Here is a 13665-nt window from a genome sequence, read left to right on the forward strand (position 1 = left end):
GCCCCCACCCCACTCCGGCCTATCACCCTCACCTTGACCTCCTTCCACCTATCGCATTTCCAACGCCCCTCCCCCAAGTCCCTCCTCCCTACCTTTTATCTTAGCCTGCTGGACACACTTTCCTCCTTCCTGAAGAAGGGCTTATGCCCGAAACGTCGATTCTCCTGTTCCTTGGATGCTGCCTGACCTGCTGCGTTTTTCCAGCAACACATTTTCAGCTCCGATCTCCAGCATCTGCAGTCCTCACTTTCTCCTCGTGTTCACAACAAGGCCTGTATAATGCAGCAAGAGATCACTGTTCCTATACTCGAATCCTTTCACTATGAAGACCAGCATTTCATTTGCCTCTTTGACTGTTAAGTGACTGGTATACAAGGGCACCAAGGTCTCAGTGCCCCCCTGCTAAGTTTGTCCAGAAATTTCTGTTCCTGTTTCTAATCAAGCTCTTGCTGTGCCCTTACCGAGTGACCATGTCCATTGCAAGTACAAACAGGTTCCTATTGACCGCAATGTTCTCTAACGTTAATGAGTTTCTCCTTTTACAAAGATTATCATAATTACATCTCTCTGTAGCTAAATGGCTCAGGCCTCCTCTGTGTATCTGTGATGTGCTGCATTAAACTTACATTCAAGTTGTTTTGTTCTAACCTTTTGAAGTCTCAAATAAGTGTCACCCTATACCACCATTGGTACAACAGTAGGTTATTCAGCCCATTGTACTAGGCTGCCATTCAATACAATCATGACTGATTGAATACTTCAACGCCTTTTAGCCAGCCCATCCCCTGTTTGGCACTGCCAGTCAGGAATCTCTGCCTTAAACATACTCAAACACTGAGCTTCCACAGCCCCCCTTTGGTTTAGAATTCTCGAAGTTCACAACCCTCTGAGAAAAAACAAAAAATTTCCATCATTTTGGTCCTAAATGCCTTTATTTTTAAATTACGCTAACGGTTCTAGACTACACAAATATTTTCCCTGCGTCTACTCTATCTATTTATTTGTCAATTAAATTACCTTTCACTCTTCTAAACTTTAGAGAATCAGGCCCAATATCTCTTTATAGACTATCGCACTATCTTGGGAACGAGTCTGCAGAACCTTTGTTACATGCTATCTTTAGCACTTTTATCTTTCCTGCCTTGAAGTCAAAAGTCACATGATACAGGTTTATTTTAAATCATGGACTTTTGGAGCACTGCTCCTTCTTGAGATGAAATACACCCCAGTCCAACTACGGCACCTCCACATCATGTGGTGATTTTCCTGAGGAGACAGTGAGGACTGCAGATGCTGGAGATCAGAGCTTAAAAATGTGTTGCTGGAAAAGCGCAGCAGGTCAGGCAGCATCAAAAGAGCAGGAAATCGACGTTTCAGGCATAAGCCCTTCTTCAGGAATCAGCCCTTGATTTTCCTGAGTCAAGGAGACCAAATCTGGATATTGTACTTCAGTTGTGGTCTTACCAAGCTCCTATGGAATTGAAGCAAACCGTCTCTATTCAAATCCTCTCATGATTAAATTGTTACTGCATAGAATTTGAGATAGAATCATATCAGAAGATAATTAGATTGGTGGATTTTTAAGGTGTAGTGTAAAGAAGGAAAGAGAAGTGCAAAAAATTGGGAGCGAATTTCCAGAGCTGGTGTCGGAGGAAAAATCATCAGCAAAGCACAGAAACCTGGAATTGGAGGTGTGTAGCCATGTTGGGCAGGAGGAAATTAGAGAGGACCCAGGCCATTAAAGGATTTTGAGGGTGAATGGGATTGTGAAGCACTGCTATTAATGGACTGGGAGCTGAGGAATCAATGAGGACAGAGGTGATGAGCCACTGGGACTTGTTCGAGTTAGGATTTGGGCAGCAGATTCAAATGAGCTCAAATTTATGAAGGGTGTAAGATCATTCAAGTGTGTTATAGTAGTCCAAGTCTACTGGTAACCAAAGCTTGGATGTATTTTGACAAGAGATAATCTGAGACTGGGCCAGAGGCAGACAGTGTTACAGAGATGTATTTCCAATGATATCTAGAATGATTCCTGAAGAAGGGCTTATGCCCAAAACGTCGATTCTCCTGTTCCTTGGATGCTGCCTGACCTGCTGCGCTTTTCCAGCAACACATTTTCATATCTAGAATATAATAAGCTTTTTCACTGCTTATTCTTTCCACAGATGTTACAAATTGTTTCATTATGAGCTCAAAATTGTTTGTTTGTTTTTGGAGAAGCCTAAAGTGGCCAGAAGCTTGAGGCTCCAATTTTGAATAGTTGGTTGGTGCATGAATTATTGTGGTTGCACATCTGGCTATTTCTGTAAATGCATTTGTGCATTAGTTGTGTAAATGTTTGCCTCTTCAACATTGATCCAGAATTCCGGTTTCAAGGGACGTTCCATTGATCAGGCAAGGACAGCTTCTTTAAGGAGAAAGGGAGGACTGCAGATGCTGGAGATCAGAGCTGAAAATGTGTTGCTGGAAAAGCACAGCAGGTCAGGCAGCATCCAAGGAACAGGAGAATCGACGTTTCCTGAAGAAGGGCTTATGCCCGAAACGTCGATTCTCCTGTTCCTTGGATGCTGCCTGACCTGCTGCGCTTTTCCAGCAACACGTTTTCAGCACAGGTTCTTTAAGCCCTACCCATTCCAGTGTGTTGGTGTAGAAGCCCATACCCAACATGGTTTTTTTTTTAATTAAATCAGCATGACTCATGAGTTTGTGGACTAATGATGAAGCAAAATTTGCAAGTAACCATGTACAAGACCTTCCTAAAATAGAACAAAGAACTGTGAATGCTGAGACCTGAAACAAAAATGGAGTGCTGGAGAAAGACAGCAACTTTGGAAGCTTCTGTGGAGTGGAAAAGTAGTTAACGTTTCGAATCCGGTGGTGCTCCACCAGAACTGGGCAGTTCAGCCGAAGAATCTGTTTCACTTTCCACAGATTCTGCCAGACCTGCTGAGTTTTCCCCAGTGTTTATTGTTTCTGTTATGTACATTATGAGGTGGATGATGGGTAATGGTGGCTCAGTGATTAGCACTGCTGCTTCACTGCACCAGGGAGCTGGGTTCGATTCCAGCCTTGGTTGATTGTCTGTGTAAAATTTCCCCTGTGTCTGCGTGGGTTTCTGTCAGGTGTTCTGATATCCTCCCACAGTCCAAGGATGTGCAGTTTAGGTGAACTTGTCATACTAAATTGCCCCATGGTGTCCAAGAATGTGCAAGGTAGGTGGATTAGCCATGGGAAATGCGTGGGAGATAGAGTTGGGTTTGGTTGGGATAGTCTTTGGAGGGTCAGGGTAGGGATTCTATGAATACCTTGACTACTTCATTTTTCACTAAAACAGCCATATGCACTTTGTTTGGAAACAAACCTCTTGCTTTCACTACTCCAGTCCACAGCTTTGTCATAAAGCATGAATGTATTTGATTGTAACTTTCTTAAAAATAAAAAAAAATTGTGTCATTTGATTGTGTCAGGAGCTGCAAGTGACATGTTTACTGCAGGCTGCATAATCTTTTTAGATTAGATTAGATTCGCTACAGTATGGAAACAGGCCCTTCGGCCCAACAAGTCCATACCAACCCTCCGAAGAGTAACCCACCCAGACCCATTCCCATGTTCACCGCTGACAATGGGCAATTTAGCATGACCAATTCAAATTACCTGCACATCCTTGGATTGTGGGAAGATGGCTACCTCAACCAGTTCTGAACAAAGATCATTGAAACCCATTACTGGTTGACTTGATGTTAATGACTGCACAACAATCTGCTCCAACACAATGCTTTTGGATGAGTGGGACATCAAATAGCCTTTGGTAGTAGATTACCTTGTCCTGAAATCCCAGTCATGTGACTGAAGCTGCTGGTTTGTTTGAATCACCTTTTAATTATACAGATTTTAATTTCTTTCTTAGTCTGTTGGTAACACCAGAAGAGCCAGCCATTTCAACAATAATCCTCACATTACAGCCACAAAGATTTTATAGTAAAAGATCAAAGTGTCATATAACTGAAGCAATTGATTAATTGAAACCCTCATCCCTATTCAAAGTGGTTATTTGCCTGATGAATGATAGCTCACCGGCTGTGTGGAATTTAGCACTGGAACCTTCTGTAATTGGAGAGCTATTTCAACTCTGCACCTTCTGCAGGGGAGCTAGGAGCTACGAGCAGAGCATGTTCTAAACCATTGCATGATCAGATTGAGGAGAATGAGCTTTGCAGGGTCTAAATCAAAAAACGTCACTTTGAATATTAAATCTGCCAAATTGTACAGAAAGTGGAATTGTGATAGGACAGAAAAGATCTCTTTCCACAGAAGTGTTTAAAAACATAATTTAAATAGAATTAGAATGTCCTGTGTCCTGGAATACAGGGATACAGGAATGTAGGAACAAGTTTACAGTGTTACCACTCATGGTACCATCTAAGGTTCAAGGTACCTAGGTATAAAATCTGAGGTAAAAAGTAGAAAATAAATAAAAGTTCAACATGGCTGTGATGCAGCACGGTGGCTCAGTGGTTAGCACTGCTGCCTCACAGCACCAGGGACCTGGATTCAATTCCAACTTCGGGCAACTGTCTGTATGGAGTTTGCACATTCTCCCCGTGTCTGCATGGGTTTCCTCTGGTGCTCTGGTTTCCTCCCACAATCCAAAGATGTGTAGGTCAGGTGAATTGGCCATGTTAAATTGCCCTTTGTGTGCATTAGTCAGTTTAGGGGAATTGGTCTGGGTGGGTTACTCTTTGGACGGTTGGTGTGGACTGGTTGGACTGGAAGGCCTGTTTCTGTGGGGAATACTGTGGGGAATCTAATCATTACAGTTCTTCTCTGTAAGAAGTAGTAAATAAGAAATAAATTTACAAGTTCCAAATTACAGTGCTTCTTTAGCATGGGCCTGCTGTTGCTTCACGCTGGGCTTTCCCCACGATGGTTCGATCTTTCCTCCTCACTGAGCTCAATCACCCGATCCCCGTGCTGCCGTCTCACTGCTGCTCGCCAGCCACCTCACCACAGGCCACAGGGTCCTGCTCTGGTGCCGCTCCAGGCCAGAGTGTTTCATTTTCAACATTCAATTATTCAGTTTGAAAGAATGTGACCTTTGCACATGTTTTCAGTACCAGAGAGGTTGTTTGTGAGTAATTAAGACTTAACATGTTTTAAAATTCACTTGTAAAGAAATGAATGATCTCAATTTGTTTTGCGTTTAAAGTGTAATTGTCTCTCTCTGTGCACTGTTTCAGTACTAAATTTTCAGCAGGATATCAGTGTAGCACAGGGTTGGAGAGATATGCTTGTGTGGACCTGAGAGTTGCTGTCTGATTTAGATTAGATTCCCTACAGTGTGGAAACAGGCCCTTCGGCCCAACCAGTCCACACCGACCCTCCGAAGAGTAACCCACCCAGACCCATTTCCTCTGACTAATGCATCTAACACTATGGGCAATTTAGCATAGCCAATTCACCTAACCTGCACATCTTTGGACTGAGAGGAAACCGGAGCACCCGGAGGAAACCCACACAGACACAGGGAGAATGTGCAAACTCCACACAGACAGTCGCCCGAGGCTGGAATCGAACCTGGGACCCTGGTGCTGTGAGGCAGCAGTGCTAACCACTGAGACACTGTGCCACCACTGTCTAATATGGTGAGTGCTGGTAGCCCCACCACTGTTTTCACTGTTATTTTGCTATCACAAAATATGATTTCTTGTAAATGGCTGTAGCTATTACCTTTTGTTTATGTTGTGATTGCTTATAGCTATATCTGTATTTATTTAGCCTTTACTACAATAGGCTTCAATTGATAATTGCTATACATGGCTGTGTATTTATCTCTCTAAGTGAGTAAATCTTTGTTGTACTTTTTTCTTCTAGAAATCCAATTTTACTTCAGTTTCTGACCAGCTGGTTTACCAACTTGCTGCTCTAACAATGTGCATCTCTCTCTTCTTTGGGACAGCATAATCTGTTGCTTCACTGTGAGTAATACCATGGACATCTGCTAATCTATCCCATTCGATCTGTCCATTCTGCTATTCTTTGTCCTGTCCATTGCTTTATCTAACTGTTTGTTTATTTCTGTTACTGTTTGAGCATTTGTATAAATGTAAAATCAACTCAGTGAATGGTTGAGATATTGTCTTCGTATAACAGCAGCAAATCTGAAAAGAGTTATGTGCACAGGTTATTGAAAGCATAGCTTGCTCGAGAACAGAGGAAACAAAGCACTATTGTGTTAATTTCCGGTCAATGACATTAACACACAGTAACCTTAACCGTGATATTGCTAGATATTAATTGTCTTTTGAGGACCTATAAATCAGGAACAGCTCTGGATTGTGGTATGTGGACTGCGAATCGAAGAAGTCACTAAATGCTCTCTGCTAAGAAAATCTGTTTTGATTTCTGTCTCACCAGCTGGCTTGGATTCTGTTCACACACTGAAACATTGAGTACAGTCAGCAAGATAGTTTATCTAATTGAAGGAGAAAGGAGGAGCCAGGCAAATTATTTGGGTTGACAACCCTTTGTTAGAATCTTGCGTTTCCCGCTGAACTGAACACTTGGTTGCAAAGGTCGCGAGTTAACAATTGATATCACATACACAACAGTCCATGGTAAATATTGACAAAAGGAGTTTTATCTGAAGCCTTTGTAAGCATCCTGAGTATTCATTTCATGCATGGTCATGGCTGAGCCTACTCATGGATTACCGTAGTTTTTAATGTACACTTGAGCAAAATTTGACTAATACAATGCATAATTAGTTTTTTCCATTGCCAATCGGTGTGGGACTTTGCTAAATCCCTTCTCTCTATAAAATCAGTATCTTTTAAAATGAAATGTCAAGGTAATATAAAACATGAGCTATATTGAGAAGGTAATGGTGAGCTGACTTTGAATTACTGCAGTTCATATGATGAAGATTCTCCTATAGTGCTGCTGGGGAGGAGTTTCATGACTTTGATCCAGAGACCGTGAAGAGGATGCCAAATTGTATTTTACAAATTGTGGTGTGTGTGTGACGTACAGATTTGTGGTGTGCTTACCCATTTTCTACCATTTGTGTAAAGTGGTAGAGATTGCATGTCTTGTTGATATTGCTGAAGAAGCTTTGCATGTTACTGAAGTGAATCTTACTGATGCCATAAGCTGCAGACACTGTCCAGTGTTGGATGGATTACCGATCTTTCTGGTGCTGTTCTTTGTCCATCATCCTCATGCGTTACTACAGATCGGATACTATTTGTATCAATTTAAAAAAGATGCACAAAGGATTGTGCTCCCTCTGGGCTAGGCTGCCATACCAGGAATATAACCCAAAAGATATCTTTCTAATGTTTGCTTCTGTTGAATTTGAATTGAAATTAAGTATAATCATAATTGATAGATTGTATTCATCAGGTAAAGTTAGGATTGAGACACAGACAAAGACTATTCAGTCTAACCAGTCTGTGCTGATGTTTATGCTCCATTCTAGCCATTTTGATTTCAAGGAGCAAAGAAATCTCCTGTCAATTCTACTTCAGATGCTTATCTAGCTTCCTCTTAAATGCATCTTTAGTATTTGCTTCAACTGTATCTTGCACCTGATTCTCTTCTAGTTTGCAGCATAATTGAAATACTACTCTCCAGAATATTCTCAAGAGTCATAATTTAAAGCAATGGGCCTAGTGCAGGAAAGTAGGACTTTGTATCGGTCATATGTTTTGGGTGGTACAGACTTTTCTGTGCTGTATATTTCTATGACAGGAGTTGGCCTTGCAAGTGCTACACCTATCCAATGAATGAGTACATAAAATTTACTGAATTATTAACCTAGAACATTGTATACAATGAAAACTCTCCTTTTGTAAATGGCAGATTTGTGTGTGTTTTTTTTAAAAGGAGCAACATACTTGTACTAACAGTGTGTCTGTTGTGACACTGCCTCTGTGATCTGTATCTAGACAGCCTGCATGGTCAAATGGCAGGTCCTAGGAGACTAATGCAATTGGAAAAACCTGCTCTCCTGTTGAGCATTATGATTTTAAATGGAGGAGGTGGTTCCCAAATGGAATTGAAATCTGAACTAAAACCAATACACAGCAGGGTCTCAATTTATCTGGTGAATATTTAGATTTGAATTCAACTTGCCCCTAATATCTTACACATCCAGATGTATGTCCATCACTTCCTTTTCATTTTTATTAATTGTTTTGGGTGTTGAATGCTATTAATTTTTAAGAATTTTTTGATGGCCCTTTATAAAGGGGAAAACTTTGCAACATAATTCTGACTTTTTGCAAAGTCATAGTGATAAATTCAAAGCTTCCTATTTCTATCATGCTTTAAAGTTCAGGTTCCGTAACTCTGTAAACTGTTTTGATATCTAAGTATCATCCACTTTTCATATTTTCTGTTGAAGTTATTAACTAAGATGACTCAAATTGTACCAGTCCATTATACTTCACAATTGTACACTCCTTAACTGCAGTATGTACTAAATGTTCTATTATTTTGTAATGGTCACAGGAACACTAGCACAAACAAGGTGTTGCAGTTGATTGATATTTGGCCAATCTTGCTTGCCAAATTGTGTTTTTTTTAATTTCTCTTGCAAAATATTTGCACCTAACAATTTTTTTGTTTGTGATTGAAACTTATTGCTTATCGCTATACTGGTTCAATAGAAAGTTTGCGTTATCCAAACAACATTCACAATTTGTCAATTGTGTTATAGCCAATTCACACTCACCTATTGCGCGTTACATCAGAACGACTTGTAGCAATCTGGGCAATATGCCTGTTAGGAGAGGGTCAGATGGGGCAGTGAATACTAAATCTGTACGAGATTGCCTTGTTCATGTTTGATTTATTACCCTGTAATTTCATTGGGTCCAGAATCAATGTTGAGAACTCTTGGAGCCTCTCCCTCCCAATTGTACTGTCTTAGACAGTACAGTGTCACTACCTCAGTTGGGTCTCCTGCTGGACGTACCTGAGGAAGGTGATGGTAGTGTCTGAGACATTGTCCTTCTGTCTGTCTGTCCGTCCTTCCATCCATGAGCTCTGATTCGATGAGCAGAATTATGCCCAGCTGTTGCTTGACTCATCAGTGGACACCTTCCCTGACTTTGCCACAAATTCCCAGGTGTTGGTAAGGAGGAGGTTATAGAGTTGATTTATGAAGAAAGGACTGGATTGGTCAGGACTATATTTAGAAGAATAAGGGGAAATGTCAGAAACCTATAAATTTTGTGGTTAGAAGTAACTTAATTATATGATCTAGAGTTTGCTCATGAGTTTTTTTAACAACAAGAAAATCATGCTTTCAGTGGTGAATCATATTTTGGTCTCTTCTTTTTTAAAAAAAAAATTGTTATCTGTGGCTCATTTGTTATTTTCTCAACCTTCGGGTCAAAAGGTTGAGGTTCAAGACTCCAGAAAACAGAACATACAGATTTAGGCTAACACAAGTGCAGTATTGAGGGAATGCTGCGTTATTGGAGGTGTCATCTTTAACATTGAGATGCTGGTATTAAAGGAATCTCATGATTCTGTGTCAAAGAAGAACAGGAGAACTGCCTCTGGTTTCTGGCTTGTTTTTGTTTTCCCACAACCACCATCAACAAAAGCAGACTATCTGATCATCTTCACGTTATTGTTTGTGGGATCTAGCTGCGTGTAAATTGGCTGCACGTTTCTTAGATAATGGCAATTGAGTCCATAAGATATAGGAACCGAAGCAGACTGTTTACCTCCTTTGAGTCTGCTCCCCTACTCACTGAGATGATGTGGAGGAGCTGGTGTTGGACTGGGGTGGACAAAGTTAAAAGTTACACAACAGGTTATAGTCCAACAGGTTTATTTGGAAGCACTAGCTTTCAGAGTGCTAATCCTTAATCAAGTGGTTGTGGAGTATAAGATCATAAAACACAGAATTTATAGCAAAAGATTGCAGTGTCATACAGTGACATTATTGAACAATCCAGGTTTGTTCAATAATGTCAGTGTATGATACTGTAATGCTTCCAAATAAACCTGTTGGACTATAACCTGGTGTTGTGATTTTTAACAATGAGATGATGGCTGATCTGATTATACTGAGCTCCACTTTACTGTCTTTTCCCCATAACCTCTGATTCCTCTACTGATTAAAAATCTGTCTGTCTCAGCCTTGAATATACTTAATGATCCAGTCTCAACAATCCTCCTGTGGTGAAGAATTCCACAGATTCACTACTCTCAAAAGAAATTCTAACTCCCCTCGGTCCAAAATCAATGACCCTTCCTCTGTGATTACATCTTTTGATTCTAGACTCCTTCACAAGTGGGAACAGCCAGTCAGCATCTCCTGTCAAGTTCTGAAAGAATCTTGGTATGTTTCAGTAAAATTGCACCTCCATTACTCCAATGAGTACTGCAAAACTCTGGATTACTCCCAATTCCAGTATATCTTTATTTAGTCAGAAATCACATGACACCATGAACCTGATGAAGGAGTAGTGTTACGAAAGCTTGTGATTTCAAATAAACCTGATGGACAACAACTTGGTATCGTGTGACTTCTGACTTTGTCTACTCTAGTCCAACACTGGCACCTCCATGTCATATCTTTCCTTAGATAAGGGGCCCAAAACTGTTCACAGTATTCTAGCTGTGATTTAACCAGTGCTTCATATCGATGTACAAGACTTTCCTATTTTGGTACTTCATTCTGTTTGTCTACTGAAATTGTATGCCATCTTTTCATGGTTTATGCACCAGGACTGCTAAATCCTACTCTGCTATAGCTTTCTGCACTCTTCTTCCATTTATATAATATTCAGCTCTTCAGTTTCTCCTGCCAAAGTACGTAAAGTTTTCCCACATGATATTCCATCTGGCAACTTTTTGCCCACTTGCTTAAACTGTCTAGATCATTCTGCAGACTATCTGTCATCCTCACCACTTGCTCCCCACTTATTTGACATCTGCAAACTGTGGTCTATTCACTTTCCTCCTCCAAGTCACTAATAGATATTGTAAATAACCTCATGCTGATCCCCGTCCACTGATTACAGATTGCCATCCTAAAAATGACCCCTTATTCCAGCTCTATCTCCTATTAGTTAGCCAATCCTCTCTTCGTGCTAATGTACTTCCTCGAACACCATGGGCTTATACCTTGTTAAGTAGCCTAAATAATGTTATCTTATCAAATGCTTTCTGAAAATCCAAATAAAAGGGGAAGCAGTGGATGAAATTTATCTACCTTTATAACCTCCTGAGTGAATTTTCATAAATTTGTGAGGTATGATTTCCCCTTCATGAAGCCATGATGACTTTGCTTAATCATATTATGTATTTCATTTATATAGAATGTAATATTTTTCCCAATAACAGATGTCCATAGTTACCCTTTTTTTTTTTTGCCTCCTCCCCATTTTGAATAAAGGTGTTACATTGGCAGTTTTCCAATTCTCCACACTTTTTTTTTCCAGAATATAGGAAGATTACAACCAGTACATATGTCGCTGCTACTTTTGATACCCTCGGGTATATGCCATCTGGTCCAAGGGACCTATTGGTCTTCAGCTCCATTCGTTTCCCTTGTATCCTTTCTCCGGTGATCGTTATTGTATTTACTTCCTCTTCCCACATGCAACCCGCCCCCCCCCCCCCCCGCCCCCCATGTCCCATGATTATTGAATGTATTTGGAATTCCATTATATATTACACTGCTAAAATCGATTATTCCACTCTTCTGCCATTTCTGGGTTCACCATTATTATTTCCCCAGCTGCCACCTCTAAACGGCCTCTCTATTCCCTTTTACATATGTAAAAAAGCTCTTGTTGTCAGTCTTGATGTTACTTCCAAGTTTACGTCAAAGTTTATTTTCCCTACCTTTCTTTCTTTATTTATCTGCGGTCATTTTTTTGGTTATTAACACATTCCCAACTGCCTTGTTTACCACAAATCATTTTCCACATTGAATTTTCTTTTCAATTTGATGCTATCCTTATCTTCACCTGTTAACCATTGTTGGCTTATTCCTTTCTAGAATGCTTCGTTGTTAATCGGATATATATTTGTGAGCTATGGACTGCTTCTTCAATATTGGCCACTGTCCCTCAACTGTCGTTGCTGCTAAACATATTTTCCAGTCTGCTCCAGCTAGCGCTATCCTCATCTCTTTGTAATTACCCTTATATATCTTACTCCAACCTGAGATTCCACCCCAAATTGAATGCTAAAATTCTGCCATATTATAGCTACTGTTTTCTTGGGAATCTTTAATCATTTATTAAACCTGTCTCATTACACATTGCCAGATCCAAATTAGCCTAGTCAGATCCATAAAACATTGTTCAAAGAAACTGTTCGGAGAAACTATTCTGAATACACTTCATGAATTTCATTTCTGGTGGCTACCTCTGTAAATGTGACTTTCATAATCCACATTGATGGTTAAAGTCACATTGATGGTTAATATCCTGCATTTCTTAAATGTCATTGTTATCTTCTAATTTATTCTGTATAGTACACTTCAACAAAGTACTTGGTTGTCTGAAAATGCTGCCTTGATTGTCTTTCATTTGTCATCCAGGTAACTAAATCTTTTCAATTGCTCACTGTCTCGCTTACTCTCTCGCTTTCTTTCTCTCACGCATTCTCCCTCTCTGACTGTGATGATTTGAAATCTTTGTTAACTGCTTCAGAACATCTGTGCTTTCTGTAAATAGCTCTGTAACATGGCATCACAAATTGAAGGACCTGCCATTTAGCACCTCTCGAATTCACTTTAACCACTGCGTTACTTCCATAGGAAATGATGGAAGATTTATGCAGGGCATTTGACACAGCTTGTATTTAATACCATAAATTTTGAAGGTCAAAGATGAGTGCATTTAGTTAAGCTATTGTTGGAGCATTGTGTCTTCACTTTTGGCAATCTGCAAATTGGCTGCAAATTTTAAGTGCATAAGCGTTCATGTCAGGGAGGGCTACTTTTCTTGTGGCACAGCATTGTCAAGCTTCAGCTTTTCTGGCCGAGACACACTTCCCTCACAAAGATAGTTGCACTTTAAACTAGAAATTACTGTAGTCATCAAAATTAAAAGAACTTTAATTATAAATAAAAACAAATGTGCAGCTGGTAATCATATTTATCTTAATTTCTCTCAGTATTGAATAATTTATTTAACAGCTACAGCTTTTACTCCCAGAACTCATTTCCAGATTGTCCTCTAGTATTGGCATCTTTTTGTATGGAGATTATCCTGCATTAGTCTGCTTATTAAACCTCCCTGACAAAAGATCACTTTAATTTCGTGCCAGATTTCTGCATGATTTGCTGGCAGTTTTTATCATTTACCTCAAAGGCAATCTGTTAACTTAGAATTATATATTTTAGCTATGTTCAATAGATTTAATATGTTAGCATTCAGAGACTTGTTAATGTACTGTGACCCATCTCCTATCCTGCAATGGCACTGCAGACAGACTTTGCGAGATGTGGGAATCTGCTCCTCACCCACACACCGTTGTCAGTGTATTACAAAGGCACTTATTGCACATTGTTCATTTTGTATTTTGTACCACACACTCACTGCATCTGGATCCATCGCTCTGTGCCTATAAACTTGATGTGATGCCAATTTATCACCTGATTTCAGTGTGAACATATTTAGAAGCAAA

General features: G+C 40.0%; 1 protein-coding gene across 3 annotated transcripts in view; it reads left to right on the forward strand.

Moving 5' to 3' along the window:
• The window catches only part of LOC122549211 (myelin basic protein), a 183159-nt gene that overhangs the window by 8068 nt on the left and 161426 nt on the right, over positions 1-13665 (forward strand). Inside the window, exon 2 of one of the 3 annotated variants that reach the window (XM_043688631.1) lies at positions 5875-5978. The exons of the other annotated variants lie outside the window; for them this stretch is intronic. The gene's annotated coding sequence lies outside the window, so the exon portion shown is untranslated. The remainder of the gene's footprint in view (positions 1-5874; positions 5979-13665) is intronic. 3 annotated transcript variants of the gene reach the window in all.

This window comes from Chiloscyllium plagiosum, chromosome 4 (assembly GCF_004010195.1).
Source record: "Chiloscyllium plagiosum isolate BGI_BamShark_2017 chromosome 4, ASM401019v2, whole genome shotgun sequence".
In the NCBI taxonomy this organism is placed as follows: Eukaryota; Metazoa; Chordata; class Chondrichthyes; order Orectolobiformes; family Hemiscylliidae; genus Chiloscyllium; species Chiloscyllium plagiosum.